The sequence below is a fragment of the Fukomys damarensis genome, unplaced genomic scaffold, assembly GCF_012274545.1.
Source record: "Fukomys damarensis isolate Sample0158 unplaced genomic scaffold, DMR_v1.0_HiC HiC_scaffold_11, whole genome shotgun sequence".
Lineage (NCBI taxonomy): Eukaryota > Metazoa > Chordata > Mammalia > Rodentia > Bathyergidae > Fukomys > Fukomys damarensis.
The window spans coordinates 46760128-46773902 of record NW_022900923.1 but is presented as its reverse complement, the minus strand read 5'-3'; the positions used below and the strand labels follow the sequence as shown (position 1 = coordinate 46773902).

At 60.3% G+C, this 13775-nt stretch overlaps 1 protein-coding gene across 1 annotated transcript in view; it reads right to left on the bottom strand.

The window, feature by feature from the left end:
* The window catches only part of Camk1g (calcium/calmodulin dependent protein kinase IG), a 21648-nt gene extending 19341 nt beyond the window's left edge, over positions 1-2307 (bottom strand). Inside the window, exon 1 of the mRNA XM_033761987.1 lies at positions 1759-2307. The gene's annotated coding sequence lies outside the window, so the exon portion shown is untranslated. The remainder of the gene's footprint in view (positions 1-1758) is intronic.
* Positions 2308-13775: the final 11468 nt, after the last annotated feature.

Here is a 13775-nt window from a genome sequence, read left to right as displayed (position 1 = left end):
CCTGCTGGCTGGCTTGGCCCAGGGCCCTGGCCGCTGACCAGGCTGCGCACAGGCCTGTGGTTGTAGCACCAGGCAGCAGCCTCCGCCGGCAGCCCCTCTCATTCATGCTGCAGCTCATTCACTCCCCGCCAGGTCTGGCAGCTGCGCTCCGCTCTGTGTGGCGGTGTATTTCTGGCCGGTGTGTGTATGGGGGGATGAGCGAGGGAGGCGCCGTGGCCCGGAGTGGGTGCTCGGCCCCGCCAGCCTGGTGGCACTGTGGCCCCAGACCCGAGGCACAGGTGGGGTTCCGGGAGCCCCACACCACACCACCTCTCAGTGTAGAGCCACCGTCTCTTGGAGGTACGGAGAAGGCGCCCAGACCAGTGGAGGAAGTGACGGAGGGGCAGGAAGCCCTGGTTCCTTAGACGCCCGCACTGGGCTCTGTCAGGGCCTTCACAGCCTGGAGCCTCTTCTTGGCAGTGGTTGCTGGGGAGTCACCTGCACCTGCCCAGCCCCGCTGTGATGCTGTCCTACAGTCCAACACCCAGTTGATCCCCAGTGACTGGGCCAGGCTGAGTCCCCAGAACAGTCAGGGTGCCCAGCGGTGAGGCGGGGGAACCCACATCCATGTCCTGAGCCTCTCCTGGTTCCAGTTCTAACCTTTCCTCACTTGGACCCCAGGCTTTTCCCAAAGTTTTTGCCCCATCTTAAAACACACACACACACACACACACACACACACACAGACACACACGCACGTGCACACACACACAATAGCTATCTGCATCACATGGAAAGGTCACTGAATTTACCAGAACATCTGGGTTCAGATGCTACCATCCTCCAACTGACACTGCCAACATCTAGCTCTGTAAGCCTGGACAGGGAAGGTATCTCCTGCAGCCTCTGCGGTCCCCTCTGCACACAGAGAAGTAGCCAGTGCCCTCCCCACCCATCGGTCCCGAGGATGATGAATTAGGAGTGCAGAGCAAACTGAGTTGCGAAGCGGTGATTACTGAGTACTTGGTGTCGCAGCCTGCTTCCTGGGGGCGTCCTTCTCCACCCCGGCTAAGCGGTGGAGGACAGGGTCGGCTCTGCCCATCCGAGCCTGCTCCGCGCTCCTCGCTCCGCCCAGAGATCTTCCCCACCACCAGCCTCTCTGGATCCGGAGCCGGAGGCTGGCTGGGCACACAGCACGGCCAGACGGCCCGGCCCTGGCAGCAGCCTTGGGAAGCTGGGGGTTAACGTGTGTGCGTCAAAGTTACATGGAGAGAAGGGGCCACGGCGCGGACCTCCTCTTGGTATCTCTGCCAGAGAACTGGACGGGAAGTTTAAGGACGCAGGGAGAGAGACGCGGGGAAGGTGCTGTTGGGCTGCTGTCCGTGACCCACAGCAACAGTGCCTGTGCATCTCCGGCCGGGGTCCTGTGCCGAGGCCCCGGCTGGTGCCAGGCGGGAGGCTGTTTGCGACTCTCCTTTGGCCATGGTGTTCCAACCCTCCCACCCCAGAGGCAGAGCAGCCGCCTTTCCCCTGCCGTGCAGATGGGGCCGGGCCGGGAGAGGAATGGACAGCGCAGTGCTGACCCTGCCCGGCACAGGCACAGACGGTCACGGTCTGCCGGGCGACGGGAGGCCCCGCCAGACTCCTTGGACTGCGACTTACCCTTGAGACGGGGCAGTCAGGAGGCAGGAACCAGCTGCCCACCACCCCCTGCAGCTGCAAGGAGTGCCAATGGCTAGGGAAGGAAACCCTGGGAGGAAAGAAGTGAATTCGCCTTACCCAGGGATTCGGAGGAATCGGGAACCCAGGAAGCGAGCTCGCGCTGTCTCCTGCTCCTACAGGTCTGTCAGGAGGGTTAGCTGCTCCAGTGCGGTAACAATGAACCCAGTTAAAGGGGAGGCGTGCAGGGGTTTTCTTCCCCAGGACTGTAACCAGGCAGCCTTAAAGGGGAGTAAGAGTAGCTTCTTGGTCCCTCTGCACCGCTCTCTCCCTCGCAGGGAGCTGAACCAGAGAAAGCTTGTTCCAGAGGAGCCCTTTGGTGGCAAGGAGTGTACGTGTGCGTGCGTGCGTGCGTGCATGCGTAATTGTGTTTGCATTGATGTGTGTGATGGAAAGAGAAAAAGAATGAAAAAACATCCAAGTATAGGTTTCCATGGCACCTGAATGGGTAACAGAAAGCCTGAGAAACGCTGCTGGCTGCCCTGGCCACACAGTTGCAAGACTGTGGTCTGGGCAGCTCCACCACCCGCCCCGCCCCGCCCCGCGTCTGCACTGCTGGTGGGGTCCTCGGTGTCTCTGTCTCTTCTGTGGCGGACAGAGGAGCCCCAGGTCGGATGGCCCCGCTGAGTACCTCGATGGGGCCGGCCCTCCAGAGGCACCGCCTTCCGGCCCAGCCCACCAGGCTCTTGAGGCCGCTTCTGCCCTCCCAGCTCTGCTGCCCCGTCTTCGGCTCCAGTCCTTCCCCTGTCCAGACCGAGTGGCCTCCATCCTGGCTTCTCTAGAGTTGATGCCCAGCATGCAGTGTCCACGCACGTCCACAAACAACCCTGGGTGCCACGTGGCCAATTCCAAGCCCTCCTCGCCGTCCAGCTCCGGGTCAGAGACCCCCAGCCCTGGCCTGCGCTGTCTCCTCCACTGTCATCCAAATCCATGCTGCTTCCGTGCACTTCCACCGCCCCCTGGAATCCGACTTTAAGTCAAGCCTCACACATTGCGTCCTGTTGTGTTTTCCGAAATAGTTACCTCTCGCACGGGTCAGTGTGGGCGCCACGTGTCCGACTCCCCCGCTGCCCCTGGCTCTTGGGTTTGACCTCCCCGGGTGGCCTCTCTCGGTTCCTTTCTCCCACTCTGCCGTGTGTTCAAGCGCGAGAATGTCGGCCCTGCTGCCTGGCCTCCGTGAGGCGTGAGGAGGCGCCGCCCCTCACAGCTTCGTCTCTGCAGCCTTGCTTCTGGCCTTTGCGGGCTCCGGGGGCGGATTCGGTGCCACAAGCCCTGCTCGGGCCCCGGGAGGGCTTGGAGGTTGGACTCCCTCCCGCCTTTCATGGACGGGTGCCTGGCCCGCTAGGTAGGAGACCTAATTAAGTGCCCTCAGTTCTCCCGTGTGCGGAATGGGATCGGCGTCAGACCCGCTCCTACACAAGCCGGGTCGGTGAGACACAACGCAAGTCCTCAGAGCAGAGACAGCTCGCGGTGTGCGCTGGCTGCCCTCTCCTCGCCCCCGTGGTTTGAATCTGTGGCAGGTGCCTCGGCAGCTTGTCCACTTGGTTGTCCCCGGGATCTGCGCACCCCTGAGTGTCTGGCTGGGTCACAGGGCTGCTTCTCACCTGCTCCCTCTGGTACGCTTCCTGCCCTGTGTGCTGCTCGCCAAAGCTAAGCAGCTTTTCTCCACCACGTCCTCTGCCATGATCTTTTTCTGCCTTGGAGCCCACTAACCGTGGACTGGATTCCCTAAACACCAGCCAAATTAAACCTGTCCTCCTCAAGTTGTGGGTGTCAGGCGTTGTGTCCAGCAAGGACGAGACAGCTGACCGCAGCGAGGCCACCACCCAGGTTCACACACTGAAACAGAATCGCCAGTGTGGTGGTGTTTGGGGTGCGGAAGTTGTAAGTTCCCGTGGAAGAGGCCCGAGAGCGGCCTTCTCCCCTCCACCGTGTGAGCACAGGGAGGAAGAGCGCGTGAACCCGAAGTCAGCTCTTGCCGGGCACCGTAGGCCGGGACCTCCAGCCTCAGACACTGTGAGCAGTGTGTTTCCGTCGTCTCTAAGCTGCCCTGTTTACAGTGTTTCGTTACAGCACCCCAAGCGGAGCAAGGCACGTTCCTGTCCAGCTTCCATTCTTGCTAGAATTATCTCAATAAAACATTGCTTTTCCTTCCAACACTGCCTACAGGACAGACTCCAAATACCTTTGCCAATCACTGAAAATACTCCACTGGGGCAAAATTACCCCACTGGGCACTCTGCTGTGTGCCAGTCAGACACTGACGTCTGACGTGCATCTGTTAAAAGTTCCCGAGCCCTGCCCATCCAGATTTGCCAGTGCAGGGTGCTCTTCCTGTCTCTGTCGGAGGAAAGGCCGCAGACTTAAAATCCAAGGAAAACTCGACCTCCTCCAGGAAGAAGCTGTGATCTGGGATTGTTCCCAAACCTTTTTATGTACACTTCTTAGGTGTGTCTGTGTGAATCTCCTAGTCTTTATTTTTCCTTTTGTGATACTGAGGGTGCACGCAGAGCCTCTGGACAGAGCTCTAGGCCCAGCCCTTTTAATTTTGAGTCAGAGTCTGCTAAGTTGCCCAGGTTGATTTAGTAAGAAGATCAAACTAGCGACCCTCCTGCCTCAGCCTCCCAGAGGCCTGGGATTACAGGCGTGCACCACCATGGCCAGCTGAATCTCCTCTGGTCTTAATCTTTTCCTGCCTTGAAATCTGGCTTGCCTTCACTTCAGCTTCCCTCCTCGAATTGAGAGTTGTTCAAGGGCAGGGGCTTTGCCTGTGTTCCCTTCCCTCTTCTCCTAATCCTCCTACCTTGTCAGGCTCTGTAAATGTCTGGATCTGATCGGCTCTCAGAGGTGAAAAGGCCTTCGAGACTCATTATAATAAAATAAAATTTGACTTGGTGGTTATTGCTGTGCTCAGTAAGTGATAAATGCTGACTTTCATTTGTACTGACAACAAACAAGTAGTGTCAGTGTTAACTTCCCAGATCCCCTGGGTGGGGCATCCCTGACCAGCCGCTGGCTCTTTCAGTGTGAACTCTGGTACCAGAGGCAGCCGTGGAAGCCCAGGATGCCCACATGTAAGGAAGTCTGCCTGTCTGAAGCCTTCCCTGGGGCACACGCGTGATACCCTAGCTCCAAAAATGATTCCTTGGCGCCAACTGTGCCTGCACTGGGGATAGGAAGCCAGCCCCAGCCCCAGCCCCGAGGCCCAGCACTTGGGTCGGCCAGTTCTGCTCTCTGCAAGGTGCTCTGGTGAGGTTGAATTGGGCTGATGACCCCAGCCCTCCGAAGTCCTCTCCGCTCCTCCCTCCCTGCACACTGCTGGCTTGGATGAGTCACTGAGCCAGGAAGGAGCCCCTCTGGGGGAAGCAGGAAGGGGTTCAGAAGGTGCCGGTGCCAGAGGCGGAAGCGTGGCCCCCAGGTCAGCAGCCAGGCCCTGCGTCTCAGAGGCTGGGCACAGGGCCGAGCACCCGCTGCTCCGAGACTGGGGAAAGGAAGGCAGCGGGACTCTGTCGGCGGGAGAGCGCCTGCACCACGCACTCACGCACGCACACGCGGACCGTCAGCTCTGCCCGCAGAGATTCCCTTACTGCTCTCGTCTTTGTATTTTCCCCAGCCAACGACTCAACCAAATATTTATGAAAACCTCAACTTCCGCACTCCAAAGGGACACAAGACTACAACGTGGGAAACAGCAGGCGGTCAGTCTCCGGCTGCTGCCGGCTGGAGACTCCAGGAACGGCTGCAGAAAAGACCAGACTCACTTGGGAGGCGTGGGGGAGTGCATGGAAATGCGGAGGCACTGTGCAGGGTGGTGAGAGACAAGGCGCGATGGCAGGAAATCCGCAGCCCCGCTGAGGGTCTGAGCTGGATGAGGGAGGGCAGGAGTGAAGAGGGGAAAGGCCAGGCCACGAGGTGGGCTGGCGGTGTCCGTAAGGCATCCCTGACACCGGACAGAACAGCACTGGGCCTGAGCGGCCCAGCTGCGTAGCTCACAGGTGGCACTGGCAGGGGGAGAAATAGCCACTGGGACCCCAGGGCCACATCTGACCACACTCAGCCCCAGATGAATGAAGCAGGTTCCTCTGTGGACGGGGAGCAAAGGGAGGCTGACTCACAGGTGCTCTCCTCACTTGGGTCCTGCAGCCTTTTCCGCTTAATTAGATCTCCAGGTTGCACTTATTGGGCAAACCAGTGGTGAGAGACGGTGACCTTCCAGGGAGGGAAAAGGAAGGGAGAGCAAATCAGAAGAGTCAGCTGCATGGACGCCAGAGAAGCAAAAGAACAGCACGTGTAAAGGTACTGGCGTAGAAAGGAGCGATGCAAGTGGGCTGACAGGAGCAAGTGCGGAGAGGAGAGTGTGTGCGGAGAGCAGCCCAGGTGCAGCTGGTGAGACAGGAGAGGGAGCAGACTGCAAGGCCTTGAAGGGATCCCGGGAAGGAGGGCGAGGGAGGAGAGCGAGGGAGGAGAGCTCGTTGGTACTGTTTAGGGAGACAGCACCGTCTCAGTCATCACTGCGAGGGCGCCGGCCAGTGTTCCACAGCCGACAGCAGCTGGGCACCTGCTGTACCTGCATCTCGGGGGCCTCCCTCGTCTGTCTGACCAGCTAAGGGGCTCGGTCCCCTGCCCAGTCCCTTGTCAGGGTCCAACGAAACAGGGGCTCATACGCAAACGCCTGAGCCCCGCTGCCCCTGCTGGGATCCCGTGGCTGCCCAGCTCCCCGCCGCTTGGGCCCTTGGCAGCTTGACTGCGCCCAGCACTGTGCTGCGTCTAGGGAGGAGAAGGATGTGGGCTCGTCCCTCCTAAAAGCGAGCTGCCGCTGCCCTCTAGCGACAGCATCCTGTCTGGCGGCCGGCCCGCGGCTGATGGGAGCACACCTTTTCCTCTAGTCTCCATAGTTTCTCCTTTTCTTCACTATTTCAAGGACCAATAAGGACGTGCCAGGTGTCCATTCATGGGAGAGGCAGGGCCAGGCACGCGGTGTCACCCTCCTCCCTCGCTCTCTTCTTCCTGGGCTCCCTCTGGAGGGGCTCTCGGAGGAGACACTCCCAGGACTGCTGCCTCCTGGAAACCTGCCAGGGGCTTTTCCTGAGCCCCACCCTGCCTGTGACAGTGACTCCAAGGCGCCACAGGGACTTTTCGATCCATTGTCCTCTTGTTCCCCACTGTGCCCAGCACAGAGAGGGTGCGAGGCAAGTGTTCTGCTAGGTGTCATCCCCAAGAGGCGCCCAGAGTCCTGACACGTGTGCCTGCCACCCTGTGCTGTAGTGAAGAGTTTAAGATTCGGGCAGCAGATATAGACTTGGGGCTGAATTTTGGGTGCTGTTAGTAGCAGTGAGATCCTAAGCAGTTTTCTTGACATTTCTTGGGCTTGAAATGGGTGCAAGGGAAAACTTCCTCCACCAGGGGTCAGGAGAATTACAAGGGAAGCTGTACATGACCCACTTGCAAAGTGCTGGCCCCAGGGGAAGGGCCCTTTAGGGCCCAGGCTGGACATGGGACACTGTGGAGGTCACTGCTCGTGCCCTGCTGTCCCCTCTCGGGGCACAATTCTTTCCCGGAAGAGGGACAGGGGAAGGGGAGTGATCCTCCGGGAAGTCCAGGTGTGCCTAGACAGGAGCCTCACGTGTGTGAGTGTGTGTGCACGTGCATGTGCAGGGGCTACGAAACACAAAACTGCCCTTTAGTGCTGAGTCCGTGAAGGGTTCCTGCACAACTGGACTCCCAGGACCGTGAGGCAGACGGCCTTCTGGGGACACTGCCCACCGGGGCCTGGGCAGTGCGGCGACGGCACGGCCCTCCTCCTGGCTGTCCTCTGCCTTGACCCCCACAGCCGGGGAGCCCTGCGTGTTGCCTGGGAGGGAGGGAGCATCTCATTGCAGCAGTAGAACTGACCATGCGTACAGGGAGGAAACAATTGCTCCATTTAGACCTCAGATTGTTGTCCGAGCTCAGGCTGTGGTCTCATCCGACCTTCGGAGATGGAGTGAAAGTGCCCCTGCGGGGAGCGGCACTGCGGGCAGGGTCCGTGGGCTCAGAAGAAAGGCCCTGCTCATTCCGCAGTGATGGAGACGGCACAAGGCGCAAGGGGCTCTCCATGTCCAAGGCGAGAGCTGGTACTCGCGCTATGCGTGGGGCTGAGTGGGGACAGGGAGCTGGCCGCCTGCTGCTCCTTCCGATGTACTGTTTGGAGCTCAGCTTATGGCCTGCCCACCTCCCCTAGCTGTGGGAGGAAGCAGAAAGAATGCCCTGTCCACACTGCAAAATCTTGGGGAAGCAAGCAGCCCAGCGGATGGCCAGGGGCGGGGCTCCCGCTCCCTCCTGTAGGCGGCCAGCGTCTTCGGTGCACTGGAGGACACTGACTGATCCTGGGGCCAGGAGACCCCGAGTCAGGCCGCTGAGTCAGGCCCTCGCGTGAGTGCTGGGCCTGCAAGACACTATGGGAGAGAGGGGAGGGAGAAACTTCAACCTTCTGCAAGGCTGGGGCAGGGAAAGCGGCTTTCGGGAGAGGAGGAAAGGGCACACAAGGGCAGACCGGTTCCTTTTACAGCCCCAGGGAGCTCTGGTGGTGCCAGCTGCGACATGTGAGCAGGCCGGTCCCGAGGACACTGGCCTGCGAGGTCAGGTTGGTCTGTCCCCCGACAGAGGGCAGAGAGCCGGAGGAGCTGTTTCCGGAGGGGAGGTGCTGGGGTGGCCGTGGTGCCCGGATCATCGCAATTGATGGCTCCGGATGAGCTGAGGGGCCTCCCGGCCCTGGAGTGTGGGAGGGAAGCAGGGTCTCAGGGAAGCCCGGGCTCTGAGAGTTCCCCGCCACCTGCCTTGTCGGGACTGTTCTCTGTGCTGGAGTGGTGTTTGCAGGACAGCGAGGTGTGCTCCGAGACCAGCTCATATCTCATTCCTCCCTGAGGTCCACCCCTTAAAGTAATTTACCTCCTGCACAGCACTGGCAGTGCCTTGTCTGTAGTACACTGCGGTTAGTGTTTGTTATTGACGAATTTCCCTAAATGTCGAGCCTTTGGAGTACACTCTCTCTACCTGCCTGTCGTACAGCAGCGAGTAAAGATGTATTTCGGGATCGGGAAGGGAAGCTGGCAGGTCCCACGAGGATGGGCTTGGAGGGATTCACAGGGGCAGAGCCCTTGGGCGAGGCTGAGGAGGTGTCCTTGTGTCCCACTTGGCCGTCACCGCCTCCTCTCAGCGTGAAACCCGGAAGTCCGCGCCCCGGGCCCTGCCTGGTCCTCCCAGCCCTTCCACTGCGGACACTCGTGTCTGACTGCGCTTCTCCGTCACTGACGAGCGGCTGGGGTGGGCCGGTTCCTCCAGTTCATTCTTCTCCCACCCTGCACGCCCTGCTGGGGCGATCACGGGAGGGGAACTGAGCATACTGCACTTGTCGGGGCCTCCTCGGGGCCTGCTGACGGCTGCCGTCCAGGTCCTCCAGCTGCACGCGGGCAGCTTCGCAGCCCCGTGGCTCCGTTACTGTTCCTCTGCCATCCAGTTTATGACTCTGTACTGGAAATGTCCTTTTGACCACCGTCTTCTCAGCTAACTGCAGGTTTTCTAGCAGGAGTGTCGAGTTGATGTGTGTGTGTGTTGTTTTAGTGTAGGGTGTGACTGGTTGCATTGCGTGGATTGACGAGTGCTGGCTGTGAGAAGCCAGAATGCATCTGAGCTCATCTGGGAATCTGGAGGCTGGCCTTGGCGAAGCTCCTCTCGGGCAGGTGCGTGGGCCAGGGAGAATCTCCGCGCGTCCCTTGATGGGTTGCAGATAGAACCACTGAGCTCGGTTGACCCAAGACCGGCAGCGGGCCACCCACGGGAGCAGGGAGCCCCAGCCCTGGCGGTGCTGGGCCCCTGGAGAGAGGCCGGGCATGTGGGCGGGGCCATTTCTGCAGCCACCTTGGCCTTGCCAACTGGTGACCCCGGGACGAAGAGATTCTCTCTAGACAGGAATTGGTTTCAGAGCCCGTTGTTACCATTTGGATCTAGAGTGACCCCCAAAAGGCTCATGTATTCAGGGTGCAGCTCTTGGGGTGCCGCTGGGTAACGGGCACCGTGCTCATGAGCAGGCCATTCCCGGGTGAGCCGAGTGCTTGCTCGGAGGGGACGTTGTTAGAAGTGGGCGAGGCAGGCCACGGGGTGGTGACCAGAAGGACTCCCAGGCCTCCCCTCGCCCTCTGCTTCCAGGATGCCGTGACAGGAGCAGTGACCCGTGCCAGGCCCTCCCACCACGCTGTCGTGCTCGAGTCCGCTGACCTCGGACAGGCAACACAAACACAGACGAGCCCCTCTCCTCTTCAGGGTGCGTCGGGGGTGGGTTCCCGCGCAGAGAAGGGCCTGAGACGGCCCGGGAAGCGGAAGGCACGCGCGGCATGCTATGGGGACATCTCACCATGCTGGGTGGGAGACTTCCCAGCCCCTCCGCCTCCTCCCCATCAGTCCTGCAGGGCTGCTCGGTGCCCAGAAGCTTCAGCACGGATGGGGCGTCAGGTCCAGCGTGGAGTCACGGAGCTCGGCGGGAGGTTGGTGGCACCAGAGAATGCGAAGCTTGGAGGAGCTCGAGGCAGAGCAGGGACTGTGGCCTGGCAGCCGGCTGAGTTAGCAGGCATCTCGGGTGCTTTGGAGAAGGTCTGTGCTCCGTGTGAGGGGAAGGCTGGGGAGAGGGACGTTGAGCTCCTACTCCCAGGAGGAGAGCCATTCCTGAGGGCTGAAGAATTGGGCCGCAGATCTAATGAATGATTTTTTCGTCTTTACACCTGGACATCGGCATCCCCAGGAGGCAGGACAGCCAGGCTGCAGGGACGGCGGGAGGCCCCGCTCCTCCACAGGCTGAATATGGCCCTTCAGTGTGCATTTGCTGGGGTCCTAACCCCAAGCACGTAGGATTTAGGATGCAGCCTGGTTCAGGTCCAGGGTGATTGCAGGTGTGATTACTTAAGTTCAGACTTGTTTACCGTGTACCCCAACCTAGTGAGTCGGGGTGTGTGAGATGGGGCACGTGTACAGTCACACAGGCGAGCGACGTGTGAGGACGGAGGCGGAGATGCTGGAGAGGCTTCGGTAATACCGAGGATGGCAAGCAAGCTGCCGGACACCCGGAGGGAGACACAGAACAGCAGCGGGAGCGCCCTCTGCAGAACCGCCTGCATGTAGCGTACTCGGGTTTGCACTCCTAGCTCACCCAGGAAGAGGCCTTCCGCTGCTCTGCTCTGCTGTCTCTTCCAAGTTAGAAGTAACTGCTCGGGGTGGAGCAGCACAGTGGCTGAAACACAGGCTCTCTTGGGTGCCAGACTGGCTGGATTACAGTTGCGGCACAGACTCTTACAAGCTCCGCGACCTGTGCGAGCTACAGAATGCACCGTGCCTCGGTTTCCCCACTTACACACGGAAGGGCGCAAGGCCCTCGCCACACAGGACAGCGTCGTGGTCGTCGTCCTCCCACCCTCACCGTCCTCGTCACTCCGTGACCAGCACTGCGGAGACCAGGCGTGCTGTCACAGACCACCACCCCACGTGGTGTGACCACGTCCTCTGCGCAGACACTGGGGCGGCATGGCAGATGGCACGCTGACCGCATCTCTCGGCCTCGTCTGGGAAGGTGGCGGACTCCTGCTGGAACAGGGCTGGGCTGTGTGAGCTGGCCCAGCCACGGGGTGTGAGTGGGGGAGATTTATGTCATCCCGCCCGGCTGGAACCTGGAAAAGCCCAAGCAAGCTTCTTCAATTTCTTTATCTTGGTCCTAGCAACCAAGAAGATCCTCTGGTCTGGAAGCCACTGCTGTAAGGCGGGCGCCATCTGCTGGCCAGGGTTCATGGGTGACTGACAGCCACACTGACTGTTACCCATATGTAGCACGAACAAAACATAAACTTTTATGGTGTAAAGGCATCATCCGCAGGAACTGTTATCACAGCACAGCCAAGCTCAGGGGTCCGCAGGCTGGCAGGGAGCCACTTGGGAGGGTTCTAGGACTTCAAATTCTCAGGCTTCATGCCCTATACACTGGTGAGACACTGGCAGGGTGGGGGCAGCAGGGTGGTTTAACAACTTCTCTGGCAACCATGTGACAAGTCTGAGAGCCATTGCTGAAGACGAGCCCTGGGCGGGGGTCACCTTCCAGCCCCCAGGTCCTGGGCCTCGCCCCACAGGCTGCCTGTTTGCAGGTCGGCAGAGATACTGACATCGGCTGCCTTGCAGTACTTGGCAGCACACGTATCAGGGCCAGGTGTTCACCTAACGTCAGCAAAACACCTGCGTAAGTTCAGTTGTTGCCTGGAGAAGGTGAGTGCTTTTTAATTTTTCTCTGGCGTGTCTGAATCGTCCAGGTAATTGTACTCTTGCTCATTCTTTGCTGTGCAGAGAAAGGAGTGTGAGTGTCCCTAATTCACCAGGCAGGAAGTGGCCAATGTTCTTACCCAACCCTGGTGCAGTGTCCATACCAGTGGACACTCAGCGAGTGGCCGCAGGAAGACGAAGATACGAGACTTTTGCTGGCCTAATGCATTGCTTCGTCATCTGAGCTCCCTGGACCTCCGCCTGGTGCCCGTGGCTCTGCCTGGGTGCGTCTCAGCGAAGCTGGCGGGTGGGGTGAGCCTGACAAAGGCCTGACGCAGGAGAATCTTCTCATCCAGCCAGCCCTTTGTTGGGCAGAGCTGACCAGAGACATGAGAGCTTGTGGCCAGCAGAGGGCAGCATTGCTTCAACAAATACCAAAATATTTTGTGTTTGAGGCAGGGCGGCTGGCTCACAGGAGCTTCTGCAATGTGTGTGGAAACAGGAAGCCAGAGGATCTGTCCATCTGACAAACAAAACCAGCAAAAGTGATGGCCATCTATATACCTACCATCTTCTGGACACTTCCAGTGTAATTCCTTCAATTTTTCTGTGAAAAATTTTATGATAAAATGTTGGAAGGAAATAAGAGGACGGAGCCTTTGACCATAAATCCTGACACCTGGGCTTCACCGGGCTAGAGACACGTAGCAGATTCATAGAGCAGGCTCCTGGGTGTGTCCGGGTTGGGCGTGGGTGGGGCTTTGGGTGGTTTAGATCACCCCTCACCCCTCCTCCCTCGTATGGTCCCCTGCTCCGCTCGAAGAGGCAGCTTTTCTCCCCAGGCCTTTCCGCCATGGTGCTCCTGTCTTGGAGCCAGCTGACCGTGGGCCGAACCCCGGAAACGTGAGCCAAATCCAACCCCTCGTCCTCCGAGCGGTGGGTGTCGCTGTGAGCCTCAGTGACGGAGAGCCGGCTAACAGGGCCTCACACCGGCTGCCTCAGCCCTGCTGCCGGGGTGGCCCTTGCTTGAGGGGCCTCCTCTCCACGCCTGCTGCGATGTGCCGCTGAGCACCCTTCCTCTCTGGCTCCCTTCCCCTCACACACCCCCTGCCCCACGCGAGTCTGGGTGGCTCCTGCGCGCCAGGGGAGCAGCAGATTCCGCCTGTCCCTCCAGCTCCGTCCTGGGAGACAGATGCCCAGGAACAGCGCACAGAGGAGAGAGGCTCAGTCCGGTATGAACTGGAATCGCAGACACAAGTGTGGCGCCTCAGGCAGCTCCTCAGGGCTCCCTCACAAGCTTCCCGGACCGCGCCTCTGCACTTCTGGCCGTTCGCTCCTGGGTTCATCAGTGGGAGGCGCCCCCCCCGCCCCCTTGGCCCGCTGTGGCCCTGCTCGAGGTATTGCTAGAAGGCCCCCCACACTGGCCCGATGGTGATGGAGAGTTGGGTCCTGCCTCTGAGGACCTCCAGCCAGGGCGGGGCTGTGCCGCCCTGCCGGCCCTGGGTCTCTGTCCCCGGGCTCCAGCTCAGCATCCAGGAAGGAGCCCCCACTCCCGCCGGAGGAGCCTGGAGGCCCTGCGGGAACTGGGCGCTGGAGGTGAGACAGCCGGCAGGGGTGGCTGCCCTGGCTTAGGAGATTGACGGATGGAGCCGCAGCCAACTGTTGGCAATTAGCCAGAGCGACGCCAGGGGGCGCTCTGCTCCGGATCTGTCCGCTGGACCCCCAGAGGCGCAGCGCGGGGAGCGGGCGGGGGGGGCGGACCGGCAGCTGAGCCCCCTCTTCCCACCTGAGCCGGCGCTCCAGGT